This window comes from Lepidochelys kempii, chromosome 13 (assembly GCF_965140285.1).
Source record: "Lepidochelys kempii isolate rLepKem1 chromosome 13, rLepKem1.hap1, whole genome shotgun sequence".
NCBI classification, from domain to species: Eukaryota; Metazoa; Chordata; order Testudines; family Cheloniidae; genus Lepidochelys; species Lepidochelys kempii.
In genome coordinates, this window is record NC_136392.1 from 29,798,278 (window position 1) to 29,815,536 (window position 17,259).

At 44.7% G+C, this 17,259-nt stretch overlaps 1 protein-coding gene across 5 annotated transcripts in view; it reads right to left on the reverse strand.

Moving 5' to 3' along the window:
- The window catches only part of ACSS2 (acyl-CoA synthetase short chain family member 2), a 79,052-nt gene that overhangs the window by 43,321 nt on the left and 18,472 nt on the right, over window positions 1-17,259 (reverse strand). The window lies entirely within an intron of this gene.

Sequence of the window (17,259 nt, forward strand, 5' to 3'; positions counted from 1 at the left end):
CTTCTCTAAGGCCCCATTAGCACCCCTTACAGAAATCCTTCCAGTTACACCTTTGTATTTCACCAAGCAAAAAACAGAGTTTCAGGTAAAGAACGTTTATATCAAATACAAACACTTGCAAACTGTTGGGTAGTCATAAACAGTTATTCATCATTGACTGCTATATAAATATAGGCCAGAGGAAGTTTCTGTCTCCCCCATCCATAACTTTGGGTTACACAACGCTGCTAGTCTAACCAGTAACTACACCCGGCCTAGAGAACGTATGTTGTGCCTATTGGTTGATACCCAGTAAGTGCTGTTTAGAGAAAACACCTTAATGCTAAGCCTTTTTTAAACAATGTATTTCATTCCCAAAAGCGTGTCTTCAGGGCAGGTCTACAATTGTGACGCTTTCTCAGGGCCATCCAGAACTATAGGTGACCTTGTTACCTCTCTGCCTTAGCAAAACAGATTTGTTAGTGTTAATCTGATGAAAGCTCCCTGTAACTAGAGCCCTGCATGGATACAAAATTTGTACCTGCATCCGATTCACAAACATGGTCCGTGGATATACGCAGATTTGCAGTGCTACCTGTAACCCCAGTTTGTCAGCCAGGCATCCAAAACGCCTTAGAATTCTGCCAGCTCTCCTAGCCTCACAGGAGACACTGGATACACCCTAAAAAATAAATTGGTTAGTCTCTAAGGTGCCACAAGTACTCCTTTTCTTTTTGCGGATACAGACTCTGGATACACCCTAGTCCCCAAACCCTTTGGAAGAGTGCTTCTCTGCATTGTGCAGCTCATCACTGGACACTCACAGCCATTACCGGAGATAACTACCTTCCCTCCTATCTGGAAGAAAATCTGTTTCTCCCTCTCTTTGGTTACAAATTTTAAAGCTTATCAGTAAGTATTCATAATTCTTCATACAGCATTAATATACATGCTTTCACAATGATATTAATTACCAGTGTGTTACCAGCTTTCATTTGATACCTTACAAGACACTTGTAATATAAGAAAAATGCTCCTTGGATTAGTCAAAATCAAGTGATTATGACTTTTGAATTAGGCTTGTCACGAATGTACAAGCAAAGGAATAGCAACAGTATGTTTAATTGACTTAAGGATATTTACTTTTGTGATATAGCATGGCCAGAGGACAGCAGGAGAGTGTTAGAAGGGAGCCTTATTCCCTGTAGAGGGAAGAAAGTTTGCTATAAATTCATTAAAGCCCCTGAAGCCAGTCACATGATAAAACCCCCCTGCTTCAATCAGACAAGAGGAGGAGTTGAAGCAGAGTGGATTGGTGTTGGAGCAGAGAGCAGTTTGGAGGGAAGCAGAGGAGAGTTTGGAGAAGTGCTGCGGTGGGCTAAGAAGACCAAGACCCTAGGTAAAGGGACACCTGGTTTGTGCAGAGGGAGAGCAGGAAGCCCCAGAAGCGCAAGGGCAGGAGAGGGAAGTAGCCCAGGGAAAGGAACCGCTAGTTCAAGCATTTTACTGCTATCCCTAGGGCCCCTGGGCTGGGACCCAGAGTAGAGGGTGGGCCCGGGTCCCTCCCTCTCCACTCCCCTCCTCTAGGACACTAGTGGGGCCGTTAATACCCCAGTACAGGGGCGAGAAACGGTGCCCTGAACCCCCATCCAAGAAGAGAAAGCGTGAGACCCATCATAGTAGTGCCGGCAATTTGCCACACATAATGTCAGAAGTGGGATCTACGTGCTGGGGACTTAAACCAGGGTTAGCCAAAACCCTCCCGTCCCTAAGATAGATGATGTGGTCAAGGCCCTAATACAGGCCACTGCAGCCCAGCAGGAGGCTACCCGGGTACAAGCACCCACCCAACAGGAGGTGACTCGGATGAAGCAGGAGACTAATCGTCCGTTGATGAGTCAGGCTGCCCAGGACCGAGCCCTGCTGCAAGAGCTGGTAAACCAGATGAAGGCCCTTATGGAGCTGAACCGTAACTGCGATGGGACCCAGACTAGATGGGCCAGCCACTGCCTACAGAAATGACACGGGAGGATGATGTGGAGGCATACCTCCTGGCTTTTGAAAGAGCAGCCCTGCAGGAGGCCTGGTCCCGAGATCAGTGGTCTGGTATCCTCGCCCTGCTCCTGTGTGGGGAGGCGCAGAAGTTCTACTACGATATGGCCGTGGAGACTGCAGCAGATTACCCCCAGCTGAAGGCAGAGATCCTGGCCAGATCTGGAGTAACGACAGTGTTGCAAGCCCAGAGGTTCCATGAGTGGCAGTATACAGAGGACAAGACACCCTGATCGCAATTGTTTGACCTGATCCATCTGACCCGGAAATGGCTGTGCCCTGAGGCCCTCAGCTCTGAGAAGATGCTGGAGCTCCTGGTACTGGACTGGTATATGAGGGGGCTACCTCCAGGCTTGGGTTGGCCAGAATGACCCCTCCACCTATGATGAGTTGGTCTCCCTCGTGGAAAGACAGCTGGCAGCCTGAGAACTGTTCCAGACCCCAGGGAGTGAGACACGGCAAACCAGGAAGTCAGTCCCAAACCCAAGGCCCCTGATTGTCGAGAACTCCAGGAGAATCATAACTGGGAGGAAAGATACCGAGGAATGGCCTGAGGCCAAGAAGGGACCTGGGGGTTTGGGAAGAGAGGACTGGGGGGGGCTAGCCAAATAGCCCCAGGAAGAGGGCGGCAACCGGAATAAGGGGGTGGTGTTACGAGTGTGGGGAATTGGGGCATATAGCAGCCCAATGACCCAACAAGGAAGAGCCTATGTGATGTAATCTGGGGGATCACTGAGAGCAATGTGGCCTAATCAGCTTGGTAGGGGTCACAATGACCTCGCATTGGTATACAAGATCAGTAAAAATGAATGGTATTGAGACCATAGCATTAATAGATTCCAGGAGTGCTGTCACTCTGGTCTCTGGGAAGTTGGTGGGGCAAGACCAACTAACCTGGGCCAAAAACACAGGGGTAACATGCGTTCATGGCCCTGTAAATTTTTACCCCACAATCCCGGTGCGGATTGAGATCCAGGGGAATACTACCAGGGTGACTGGAGGGGTGGTCCCCGGCTCCCCTACCCTGTCTTAATTGGTAGGGACTTCCCCAGATTTGAGAGCTTACTCCCCCCAATAGAGCCAGGGGAGGATAGCAACCCCCGGGTTGAAACGGAGGCACCTACAGATAGCCTCACCCCAGTGTTTGCTGAATTTGCCCCAGAATTATTCTCCTCACCCAGAAAACCCCAAAAGTCTAGGCAGGAAAGGAAAGGAAGGCAGATAAAAGATTGGGGACCAGGATTCTAGCAGAGAACTAGAAAACCTCCCTTGTTGGTAGGTGAACCCGTTCAGCAGGCCAGGAGATAATTCAGACCAGTGAGGACTCGGAGGGGGTTCCCAGCCCAAGTAGGGGCAACCCAGGGGGCGGAGTAGAAACAGGCCCCCTGGAATTAGGTCAGATTGGTACTGCACGTGAGAATTTCGGGCAGGACCAAGCCAATGATCCGCTATATGCAAATGTAAGGGAGGAGGTAGTGGAAGTAAATGGCGTACCCGTGGAAGGAAAGACCAAAGGCCCAAAGCCATATTATGTGCTCAAACGCGATCTGTTGTACAGGACAGCGCAAATACAAGGGGAAGAAGTAGAGCAACTCTTAGTCCCACGGAAACACACAAGGGCAGTACTAGAGTTAGCTCACAGTCGTCTATTTGGGGGACATCTAGGAGTACACAAGACACTGGATAGAGTCCTAAGAAGGTTTTATTGGCCAGGAATACGTGCAGAGGTCTAGCGCTATTGTGCCTCCCGCCCTGAATGCCAGTTGCATAGCCCTTACCTCATTTGCGGGCCCTATTAGTACCTTTGCCTATTATTAAAGTCCCTTTCGAGAGGATAGCCATGGACATAGTGGGCCCACTGGAAAGATCGGCATGGGGCCACCGAAATGTACTAGTCATCCTTGACTACGCCACGCGGTATCCAGAAGCCATTCCTTTAAGAAACCCCACATCCAAGGCAATAGCAAAAGAACTACTCCAGGTTTTTCCCAGAGTGGGCATCCCTAAGGAGATCCTGACAGACCAAGGAACCCCTTTCATGTCAAAATTAATGAAAGACTTATGTACCCTACTCCGCATCCAGGCCATATGGAACTCAGTCTACCATCCACAAACAGATGGACTGGTTGAGTGGTTTAATCGTACCCTTAAAAGTATGATCCAGAAGGTGGTAGCTCAGGACAGAAAAGACTGGGATACCCTTCTACCATATCCAATGTTTACTACACGGGAAGTCCCCCAGGCGTCCACTGGTTTCTCTCCCTTTGAACTACTATACAGACACCACCCACGCAGAATATTAGATATTGCCAAGGAAGACTGGTAAGAACAACCCAACTCAGAAAAGAATGTCATTGAGCACGTGACACAGATGAGAGAGCGAATAACTCTAGTAACTCCTATAGTATGAGAACATTTGGAAAAAGCACAAGAGGCCCAGCGGACATATTACAACCATTGGGCGAAAGTACGGAGATTTCAGCCGGGGGAACGGGTGATGGTGCTAGTGCCGACAGCCGAAAGCGAACTCCTGGCCAGCTGGCATGGACCATATGAGATAGTGGAAGCCATTGGGGAGGTGGACTATAAGGTCAGACAACCAGACCGCCAAAGGCCAGAGCAAACCTACCACATCAACTTCCTGAAGCCCTGGCGTGAACAAGAGACGTGCCTGGTCATTTGGGGAGCTCCACCCCAGACAGACGACCCACAGGGGCAGGTGAAGATATCTCCTGAGTTAACTCCAGAACAATGAACAGAGGTCATTGATACGATCCAATGGAACCAGGACACGTTCTGTACACAGCCGGGCCATATGACACTGGTCCAACATCATATTGTCACCAGGCCCGGAGTAAGGGTGACAATAAGACCGTACTGGAAGACAAAAGGGAAGAAATTAAGACAGAAGTGAAGAAGATGCTGGAACTCGGGGTTATTGAAGAATCCCACAGCCAATGGTCCAGCCCTATCGTCCTAGTCCCCAAGCCTGACGGCACCCTGAGGTTTTGCAACGACTTCCGGAAGTTGAATGAAGTATCCCAATTCAATGCCTATCCGATACCACGCATTGATGAGCTAGTTGATCAGTTAGGCAAGGCCCGATACCTAACCACCCTGGACCTGACCAAACGATATTGGCAAATTCCCCTGGCCAAGAATGCCAAGGAAAAGACTGCCTTCTCTACACCTGATGGCCTGTTCCAATACACTGTCCTCCCTTTCGGACTCCATGGGGCCCCTGCAACATTCCAAGGACTTATGGACAAATTGCTGCGACCCCATGCTAAGTATGCCGCTGCCTATCTAGACGACATAGTCATCCATAGCCCTGACTGGGAAACGCACCTAGGAAAAGTAGAAGTGGTGCTAGAAGCCCTGCGGAAGGCCGGCTTCGCTGCCAACCCTCTCAAGTGCAAGATAGGACTAGCTGAGGCCAGATACCTCGGGTATGTAGTAGGGAGAGGTTTGGTGAAACCCCAATGGAATAAAGTGGAGGCAATACAAGGTTGGCCTCAACTAGTCCACAAAAAGCTGGTCAGAGCATTTCTAGGGATAGTATCCTACTATCGGAGATTCATCCCTCATTTCGCCACAAGAGCAGGGCCATAGACCCTTGATTTGATTTGATTTGATAAAGGCTGGAGGCCTCGAGATAGTAAAGTGGACTGATGCAGCAGAAAGAGTATTTGCAGATTTAAGGACAGCCCTTTGCTGCCATCCAGTACTTATAGCCCCAGACTTCGAGAAGGAATTCATCCTACAAACAGATGCCTCGGAGGTAGGGCTAGGAGCAGTCCTTTCGCAGATGGTAGGGGAGGAGGAACACCTGATCTTGTACCTCAGCCGGAAACTCCTCCCCAGGGAACAAGAGTACGCCGTTGTTGAAAAGGAATGTTTAGCGGTAAAATGGGCTATGGAGACTCTCCGCTACTATCTACTGGGGTGGTGGTTTACCCTCATGACAGGCCACGCCCCACTCCAGTGGATGCACAGAAACAAGGAGAAGAATGCAAGAGTGACTAGGTGGTTCCTATCCCTGCAGCCCGTCCATTTCCGGGTACAGCATCGGGCCGGAAGCCAACACGGCAATGCTGATGGCCTATCATGACAGCACTGCCTCTCCTCCCAAGTAGCCCAACCCCATGGAGTTGAGCAAGGCGGGGAGGGGGGGATATGTGATATAGAATGGCCAGAGGACAGCAGGAGAGTGTTAGAAGGGAGCCTTATTCCCTGTAGAGGAAAGAAAATTTGCTATAAATTAATTAAAGCACCTGAAGCCAGTCACATGATAAAACCCCCCTGCTTCAATCAGACAAGAGGAGGAGTTGAAGCAGAGTGGATTGGTGTTGGAGCAGAGAGCAGTTTGGAGGGAAGCAGAGGAGAGTTTGGAGAAGTGCTGCGGTGGGCTAAGAAGACCAAGACCCTAGGTAAAGGGACACCTGGTTTGTGCAGAGAGAGAGAGGGCAGGAAGCCCCACAAGCTCAAGGGCAGGAGAGGGAAGTAGCCCAGGGGAAGGAACCGCTAGTTCAAGCATTTTACTGCTATCCCTAGGGCCCCTGGGCTGGGACCCAGAGTAGAGGGTGGGCCCGGGTCCCTCCCTCTCCACTCCCCTCCTCTAGGACACTAGTGGGGCCGTTAATACCCCAGTACAGGGGCGAGAAACGGTGCCCTGAACCTCCACCCAAGAAGAGGAAGCGTGAGACCAGTCATAGTAGTGCCGGCAATTTGCCACACTTTGTATATTTGACATGGAACGCCGACCATTTGTGTTTTAACAGTTTATAAAGCGTTAACCTTTCGAACCCCAATGTGTATGGTCCTTGAATAATTGTCTGACCCCACAGTGAAAATTTTAAATAGATAAAAATCTTAAAAAATGCTTAAAAATAAACCTGGATATTATCCAGCACAATTATAAAACCTGAAAGTCACATTCTGTCAAGCCAACATGTAAGTGTGGTTATAGATAGCAGTCGCACAGTGTTCCTATTGTACATGACTTTAACCCCACCGGCTCTCTTGCTGGTTTGAGAGCACAGTTCCCGACATTCTCCAGCACAATCTGTCGGTCCAAATCTTGCACATACGTGTTTGTACTTGTCATAACCATATAGCTAAAGAGTAGCAAAAAATCCCTCCTTTTCCTGTGAGGGGTTAAGAAGCTCAAATAACCTGGTTGGCACATGACCAAAAGGACCAATAAGAGAAGATTATCCTTTCAAATCTGTGGAGGGAATCTGCAGTCTGTGGAGGGAGGTTTTTTTGTTGTGTGCTTCATTGTTGCTCTCTCGGGACAAAGAGAGGGATCAGGCAGGAAAAAAAAACCCTCTCCTAAAACCAAACCTGAAATAAGCCTCTAAGATTACAAATTGTAAGTATAGCAAGAGAATGTGTTGGTTTATCTTTTGTTTTAGCTTGTGAATTTTCCCTGTACTAAGAGGGAGGTTTAGCCCTGTTTTTTTTTTCTTTTTTGCCTAGAGGGGAATCCTCTGTTTTAAATCTTATTACCCTATAAAATTACCTTCCATCCTGATTTTACAGAGGTGCTTCTTTTACTTTTTTTTCCTTTATAATAAAGTTCTGTTTTTAAGAATCTGATTGGTTTTTAGTGTCTGAAAAACCCAAGGGTCTGGTCTGTGCTCACCTTGTTTACCTATCTGGTTCGTAGATTATTCTCAAGCCTCCCCAGAAAAGGGGGTGACGGGGTTTGGGGGAATATTTTGGGGAAACAGGAACTCCAAGTGGTCCTTTTCCTGAATCTTTGTCTAACTCACTTGGTGGTAGCAGCACTACTCATCCAAGGACAAGGAAGGATTTGTGCCTTGGGTAAGTTTTTAACCTAAGCTGGTAGAAATAAGCTTAGGGGGTCTTTCATGCAGGTCCCCACATCTGTACCCCAGAGTTCAGAGTGGGGAGGGAACCCTGACAGTACTTTTCTCCATCTGGAAGCCAGGGGGTCAAGTTCTAACCCACAGAGTTCATTCTAAATTAGTGACACAGAAACATGGGAACAGACAGACTGGATCAGACCCGAGGGCTACAGCTCAGTGCCCTGTCTCTGACAGTGGCCAGCACCAGATGCTTTAGAGCAGTCTCAGGCTCTTGAGTTGTCAGTGGCTTTTTTAATGTGGCTCTTGGCAGTACAGGATATTAAAACACACTGTGACTGAACACAGAGCATGACAGTAAATGAAGCAATGAATTGACACTGCTGTGTCTCTTTTGGGCAATGTTAATGGCTAATTTGGCTCCTGAACCACTGAGGTCTGATATGACTGCTTTAGAGAAAGGTGTAAATACCCTGCCATAGCAGATGTGGGATAATCTGCCCCCCAGATAAGTCTGACGTGGATCTCTCAGAGAGTGGCTTCATGAGGTTTAATATCTCTGCCAGTGTTTGTTAGCAATAACAGTTTTAACTTCTTATCCATATGATCTTGTTAGATTCAGCAGGTGACAAACTAATTTACCAGCTGTGCCCCCAAAGAGCTAAAGAGCAGGGAATGTATCTGCAAGAGTGTCCTTAACTAGGCATGAGCCTCACATTAAACCTTGAATAGCAACTGATCTGTGCATCACCCATGCGCTTTCCTTGCCTTGCAGCAGGTAGGGGTAGACAGTGTCTCTCCGGAAGGCCGACAGATTAGCAATCCCATTAGACTAGAGGTTAGTGAACCTGAGAAACTTGCTGCAGCAATGCTAGGCAGTTATAAAACTGTGATTAAGGTTTTTGTTTTTTCCAGCTCACAAAAAGCACTACTGGACAAGTGACACAATCCTTGGAAAAGGAAAGAGGGATGTGTAGCACAGAGAGTCCAATGGGCAGAAGATACACCAAAAGAAAAAAAAATCAGGAAGAAATTCTTGAGCTAGTTATCTGTGCGAGACATTTTAACTGATGACTTTGAGTACATGATTGTCCCAAATCAGCACCGGTTGGAACGAATATTGCACAGAAAAGGCAGTTCTTCTATAGGGGAGTGAAATTAAAAGGATTGATTTACCAGAGTGTCTGTAATTTTTCCTCAAATCCTGGGAATCTGTGCAATAAGTACCAGGTGCAGCTTAAGACATGTTCCAAAAGATTGTGTAACTCAAGGTTCTCTCTTTAGTACTGTATACTACACAAATGATGGTTTCTCCGGTGTTTGTGTTACTTTTTCTGTACGGTGGCCCATCTCAATGGCTTCAAACAGCAGGTACATCCTGTTAGAAGTTAATCAAGACTTCAAGGTCTATTATGTAAACAAATGAAAGTGTTGAGAATCTCCTAAAGAGGATTTTATTTCTGTCCTCTTCATGCTTTGGAGCCATTTACCTGCAGGATTGAAAAACCTCTTGCCCAGAACATGTAGGAAGCTTCCCCAGGCAAGTGCCAACCCTTTAAAATAAAAACTTAGATTCTGTACAAAAATTTCTGGCCTTTATGATTACAAAGATAACCCTTCAAACATGAACAAAGGTTAAACCAATGCAATGTCCAGTCTGCAGACAGACTGCTCCAGAACCCCTGCTACTGCCCAGAGCTTCCCAAGCTGCATGAACAAAAACTAGCCAGTCTTGTTAGTTTAACAATGCTGCTTTTCAGATCCAGCTGGACAGCCCTGAAGTTGACATGCATCAGGTCAGTTTCATTCTTCAGCAGCCTACAAACATTCCTAATTGCAGAGGCAGGTGTGGGAACTCTTCTCAGGGGAAGTTTCAGAGGAACAGCCGTGTTAGTCTGTATTCGCAAAAAGAAAAGGAGTACTTGTGGCACCTTAGAGACTAACCAATTTATTTGAGCATGAGCTTTCGTGAGCTACAGCTCACTTCATCAGATGTTTACCGTGGAAACTGCAGCAGACTTTATATACACACAGAAATCATGAAACAATACCTCCTCCCACCCCACTGTCCTGCTGGTAATAGCTTAAGATAAGCTATTACCAGCAGGACAGTGGGGTGGGAGGAGGTATTGTTTCATGATTTCTGTGTATACATAAAGTCTGCTGCAGTTTCCACGGTAAACATCTGATGAAGTGAGCTGTAGCTCACGAAAGCTCATGCTCAAATAAATTGGTTAGTCTCTAAGGTGCCACAAGTACTCCTTTTCTCAGGGGAAGGGAACTCAGAAGTGAAGCCCAAAATGTGAGGGGGGAGAGCCCCCTTCCTCCCTCCTTGCAGCCACCAGGAGTCTGGGGGAGGTGTGAGGTAGCAAAGATTTAGCACCCACACAGAAACCAGGAGGTTGGAGGAAAGAAGGGGGGCAGGGTGTTGGGAAGGACAGAGGAAGAGAACTTGATGTTTATCAAACACTGACAAAATAACATAAGAGAAGGAGTCCCCACAGCAGGGTCCAGGGACAGCGCCCTCGGAGGAATCCCAGCACGCTCCCCTTTCTCAACAGGCAGAGAGGTCAAGAGATGCCGTCTCACTGATGCACTGTCCCCGAATGGTGAGGTGACCATACCTCTGTGGCTAATAGGTTTAGTCCTCTGACTACTGCATGTCTGGTAAAGTTTCCAAAATCGGTGGGGTGCCTGAATGGGGGAGGCTGGAAAGGTCTGGTGTTAGAACAGAAAAAAAGTAGTCAGAAAGATTTAGGGGAAAACAAAGGGAAAAATATGCAACACAAGGTAGGAGAAAGGAAAAAAGCAGAGGATGAAGACAACTCAGGAAGAGATGTATCGTGTTCTGTGAAAGGCAAAAACCTGGGGAGCGGAAAGAAGAGAAGAGAAGGTCTGACAACTCCAAAGGATGTAGTAATGCAGGTTAGTGGAGCAGGATTCAGATATACTACTGGATGGATTTGACTAACATTTTGAGGCATTTCACCAGGTCCATAATCAGTCAAATACTATTCAGTAAGTATAGTAGTATAGTATTGGTGAAATTAGCCTATGAAATTTTATTTTCTGCTATTTGACCAGCCCTGGTAGTAAGTTATAGTCAGGAAACCATCCCCTACACAGAACTGACAATACACTACACACAGACGCAGCGAGAACAGTTTAAGCATCAGGAACACAGTGGCTCAAGCAATTTTTTGCCCAGAGTAGCAAGCTTATTCCTAGGACTAAGAGCGGGTAATGTGCATTTTTCAAGCCCTGTCCATCAGTGACTGTGTTGACTATCTGCTCCTGGATTAAAGTCTTTGTATACAAACACAGATGACTTGTACAAGATTGAAATGTTAATGTATTTTCCAAAAGCCTTCTTTTGTTGGATATTTTCACTCTCTTTCCAAGCTCCAGCCTCTCCCCATACTCACCTCTCTACTTCCCCAGGTCCGTCTCACCCATGCTTCATTTGTCCATGCCCAGCAAAGGATGAGGGTCGTTAGAACAGCTTTATATTTTGCATAACTGGGCTTTTGGGCTGCACCAGCGAGAAATTGATGTGTATTATAGTATGGAATTATTTTCATTCTGCTGGTGCTAGCTAAGTGCTAGTGACATAACTGCCACCAGCAACTACAAATTCTCCCACCGAGACATCCAAAACACGGGAAGGGAAGCATTTGGGGGAAAGCGAAGCAAAAAATCCTGATGTAGCCATTCCTCTGTGTCACTGAGGATTTACTGAAGATATTTTCTTTTCCTCTAATACACAACAGAAACCCATTGCACTAAAATGCACTGCTCATTTTGCAGGCATATCTATGACATTAGCAAGTAGATTACATTGCTGTAGCTATAGTGGTACATACGCCATACCTATCTTAGTAAGTATCTTACTTGTGGCTGTCTTGTCTGCCCAGAATAATTTCATCTCAGAGATCTGTATCTGTTTTCTCTCCAAGGTTAATTTAATAATGAGGACAAATAGTAATTTAGACAAGCTTTCAGCCAGTCATAGAAACTGAGTTTAATCACTTAAAGCCTGGCATAAATCCATGCTGACAGAAGACAAGAGATTCATGTCTATTTATCTTGCCATAGAAAAATACCATGGTAGCAAGAGAAAAAGTTACCCACATCTGCATGTGCCTTCAAGGTGCAGATTGGTTCATTCTGTAGCTCAAACTGTACTTGATATTTACTTCTTTTGAACGTTCACCCAACTTTTAAAAGAATCTTCCATAAACAATTTAATCTACCACAGTGTTATTCACTACAGCCAACCAGCAAAGTTACAGGTGGAAGCAACAGTGAGTTGTATACAGAAACAACAGGTATACAAACTACCACCTCCAAAAGGAGAGTCATGCAGAGAGCAGGAATTCCTTCATAAGGGTTTCCAGTTCTCAAATAAGTTAGACATATTTGGCTTGCCCTCTGGCCAGAGTTCTCCTCACTTGGTGCTCTAAGAAAGATGGCATCAGAGGTAGGAGTTAGCCTAAGCAATTTAGTTGTAATGTCCGCTTTCCCTGAGCTACGAGCTGCACCACCAATACACTCGGAAGCTGAGCCCAGTCCTGCCCTCCCCAGTGACTGGGTACACCAGTATAGCCATCAATGGACACTCTGGCTGCTACAGTACTGTAAGCCCAAAAAAACAGAACTAGGTCACCCACAGATATGTGCCTATTCCTAGTGAGAACACAGACTTCTACAGATTGATTGTTTCTGCAGTTTCCACGGGAATTCTGCATCCCTGGCTTTCCATCAGCTCTTCTCAGGGGGTCTGTACCTTGGGGATTGAGCTCGTTGGTGGGTGGGCCAGGAATCTCATTCACCCTCTTTCTTTCTGGGAGTTTTTAAACTTTCTCCTTTGGGTAAGGACAGCAGAAGTGGAAAGATAAAGTACTTCTCCATTACCCTCTGTTATTAAATTAGCTGATTTGACAAACTGACATTTTCCTCTGTATCTTCCTCCTATATCAACTGTATTGAGCCCAGTATTCCCTTTGGGGGAGCCCCTCTCGCCCCCTGTATCACGAGTGCCCATTAGGTCACACAGGATCGCTCCTTCCCTCTCCACTGGGTTATTTCTCAATTCCAAGTTCTGTACTTTTGTCCATAGGGACATGTAAATGCTCTTGGTTGATGGTTACCTGTATTATTCAAACTGGAGTGACATGTCAGGTTTTGGAGTGGAAAAGAAGCTCCCCATCCCAGCTAGCAGGAAGCTCCCTTAACGGCATGATCCTACAGTTGTGCTGAGCACCCTCACACCTACTGAAATCAATGGGAATGGAAATCACAATACGCAGAAATTCAGCACCCTTCTTCATACACAGCTGGCTTGGCCTGTCTTCTCGTGGCACTGGGGGGAACATACTGCCCTGCCCTATTTATCAGTCACACTTGGCCTGGAGCATGTTCCACACTTGAGGTATCAAGGACGTTTGACTCTTACTGTTTTCACTGGTCACCTTTCTCTGGTTTGTCAGGCTATTGTTTATCCTCAGTCTTGTCCCACAAGGAATCTAGAATAGACTATTCTAACACTGACAGGTTTCAGAGTAGCAGCCGTGTTAGTCTATCCCCGCAAAAAGAACGGATAAGAAAAGAAAAGGCGGACTTGTTGCACCTTAGAGACTAACAAATTTATTTGAGCATAAGCTTTTGTGAGCATCCGATTAAGTGAGCTGTAGCTCACGAAAGAAATACATCCGATGAAGTGAGCTGTAGCTCACAAAAGCTTATGCTCAAATAAATTTCTTAGTCTCTAAGGTGCCACAAGCCCTCCTTTTCTTTTATTCTAATACTGTTGTCAAAACCAAATGGCTCTGTTACTATGAGTTGCTCCTCCTCTCTTCTTTGCTACCACATTCTTCCACTCACCTGTATATCCATCCCACATGTGGTCTAAACCTACCACAGCTCCCCTGACCATGCCTCTCTTCAAGCTCTATATGCAGTTGGTCTGCAAGTGATTTCTCTCAGCAACATCAGCTGTTGTCCGAGTTCCTCCACATTCTCTTCCAAAATAGAAAACGGGTTGCACTGTTTGCATCTGCAGCTCTGTCTTCCTGCAGAAACAGCAGCACTGAAATGGCTACCAATGGAAACAAAGTAGCTCGCAGACAAGCTACAGTATCCCAGGAGATGCTTCTTTTAGTAATGACCTCTTCAGTTTCAAGAACCTATCTGGGTTTAAGCACTCATAGACAGCCTTCCCATTCGTTATGAGTACACTGATACCCTTACCCATAATTAGTAGCATGTTTCTCTACAAATGGTCCCACTGAATTCAGTGAGACTATTTCTGGAGATAGGTACTAAACATGATGATCTCACAATCTGGCCCCATGTTCCCTGGGACCTGGCTGTAAGAAGTGGCTCAGCTATTTCACCTCATTTCAAATCTCTCACAGACACATACTCTCCCAAACCAGAGTCAACTCCCAAGCAAAACTTACTACACAGATGGAACAAGCAAAGGTTTTAACTCCTTAAGCAAAGCCAACTCCTTACCAAACAAAGCACTTGGGTTTGGTCGAGTTGCAAAGGTATAAACCAACTTGTTTTGTAAATTCCAGAATATTTCCACTGTTGGCTGCCTCACTCAGTTGCTATCGTGACACGCTTTACGAATAAGAAGCCTAACTGCTACCAGTTATAGTAGGGGTTTTGAGAATACCTGTCTACCAAAAAACAAACTAAAGTATTTCCTCGATGGGCCAATTATAACAGCACAGAAATTTTAAGTCTGGGAGGATTTACTAAAGCAAGAAAACATGCCCACCATGTACCTTTAGATGAGTAATGTGTTTTTTCATAGACTCATAGATTCCAAGGCCAGAAGGGACCACTGTGATCATCTAGTCTGCACAGTATAACACAGGCCGGAGAGCTGCCCCAAAATAATTCCTAGAGCAGATCTTTCAGAAAAACATCCAATCTTAATCAGGGTAGATTTGATTTAAATCATGATTTAAACCACTAGTCAGGAATACTCTATTTAATCATGGATTTCTAAATAAAAGTACATTCTTGTTGGTTGTTATAACCTTAATACATATTCTTCACAACTCAGAGATAGATGTAGGTTTCCTTTTTAGAAGGTACACACTATACATTTTTAAACTGATCTATTTTGAAAACTTTTCAGACTAGTTTTACAGCTATATCAGAAAAGGAATGATAGTTTGCTTATTTCATTTACCAAAAGTAATTGAAGCAGATATTTATGAAGTCATTGGGAGGTGAACTATCTGCAATTCAACAGGTTAATCATTAATGTTTGAAGGATTTTCTTGCCATGCTGTATTAGGAGGAGAACATCACCAGACAGACATTTAAATTGTTTTATTTAACTAAAACAACGTTATATATTCTGTTGTTTTTTTTCTTCAACAGCAAACATATAATATTTTAACAAAACAAGAATATGAATTTTTGAATTTAGTTAAACATTCAAGTTTTTTAAAATCAGGTTTGTTTTTGTTAAAATTGTTTTTAACTAAAATAGTTAAATGAAATATTTAAAAAAAAAATTAAATCACCTATGTCAGCCAGGTCAACATGAGAAACTTAAAATATTGGCTTTTGCCGCTAACTCAGTCGTCTTCACCTTCATTTTCCTGTTTGTTCATAATCTGGAAAAGAAAAACAAGCTTTCCTGCTTTTTCAGGTCCCAAACAATTTCTCAATTTGGAATGAATTAGTCCAAAGGAAGAAAATATTCTTTCTACACTGGCCGAAGAAGCTACTCCTGTTAAAAGTGAGATTATCACTTCAACAGTCTCTAAATCCAAGTGCTTAAGTGACTTCCACCAGTTTACTGGTGTGACTTTGTTTAAAACATCATCAGCAAACATACATTTCTTGAATGGTTCTTATTCCCAAACTGGGTCTCTTTTACAGCCTGCTGCCATTAGAGGTTTTCCCTACTAGTGAGAGAATGGTATGGTAGATCTCAAACCAGTGAAGACTACACTCAGAAAGACCTCAAGACTTCTGGACTATGCTGCTCAAACAGTTTCACTTTTGTTTCTACTGCCTGTCCCTCCCTTCTCACATTTATCTCCAGACTCCTTCTCCTTGACCAGATCTATTCCGCCCCCAACAATCTTCTATTCATTGAACTTTTTGAAACTTTGCACTTTTAGAGAAGTAAGGGATTGACTCTGTGTACACAAATTTGCAGAGGGACAATAGGGTTGAAGTCTGTTATTTCTCACCTCTATATATTATTTATTTAGTTATTTAAAACATTTTTGCTGTTAACAAGCATGGTATCTCTGGAGACACAAATCCACAGTTTGAGAACTGCAAAACTAAGCATCTCTGATGGTATCTTCTAGACTGAGCACTGAGTCCCATTGGGTAGATAGAAAGATTAACCTAAATAATCTATACAGAAGCCCCTGGAACCCCATAAGATTGGGTCCCTAATCCATGAACTATTGGAACTCATTTACAAAACTTTTCTTAAACGTTACATGAATATATTGTCTCATACCATAGAATTGGAATTTATAATCCCTATTCCATGATGAGATATCTTTGAGCTATAACGTATCTTAATTAAAACGATCTTTAGATAGGTTTTTTCCTCAAAAAGCATTTCATCGAAAAAATCCAATTTAAATTTAAAAAAATCCGATCTTTAAATTTTTTTTAAATAAATCATTGATTTTTATCCACCCTGATCTTAATTTAAAATTTGCCAGTGATGCAGAATCCACCAAAACCCTTGGTAAATTGTTCCACTGGTTAACTACTCTCATGGTTAAATTTACACCCTGTTTGCACAGATGAGTTAAGTAGTACCTGTCCTCCTGCGTAAGACAGATGTGGATGTAACACCAAGTACAGATATTTACCTCAGCAACTTCAAGGACGCTATACCTCTATGCATCTGCATTTAAGTTCACTTCAGTGCCTCATAAAGGAAAATGTGCTAGGGAAGTGTTGCAGAACAGGATCTGGCTGATTATGCACGTCCCAGTTTTTCAGACCCTTGGTCTTTACAATTACCAGGGTCTCCAGAAGTGGTTGCCAGGTTGATTGCACTCCAAACCCACTCATGCACCAAAATGCCCTCGCAAATACAAAACATCAACAAGTAAGAGAACCATCAGCAAGCTAAATCATTCACACTCAGCCCCCCTTTCACAATTACTGCTCATTGGAAAGGGAAATGTCTGGCATTTTTTAAAGTGACAGATCTGAGGAACTGTCCAAGATCCAGGTATCAGTAGAGGAGGTTTTGGAACAAGCTAATAAATTAAACAGTAATAAGTCACCTGGACCATACGGTATTCACCCAAGAGGGAGTGAAGGAATGACTAACTGGTATGTAACCTATTGTTTCAATCAGCCTCTGTACCTGGAGGATAGAAGAGAGAAG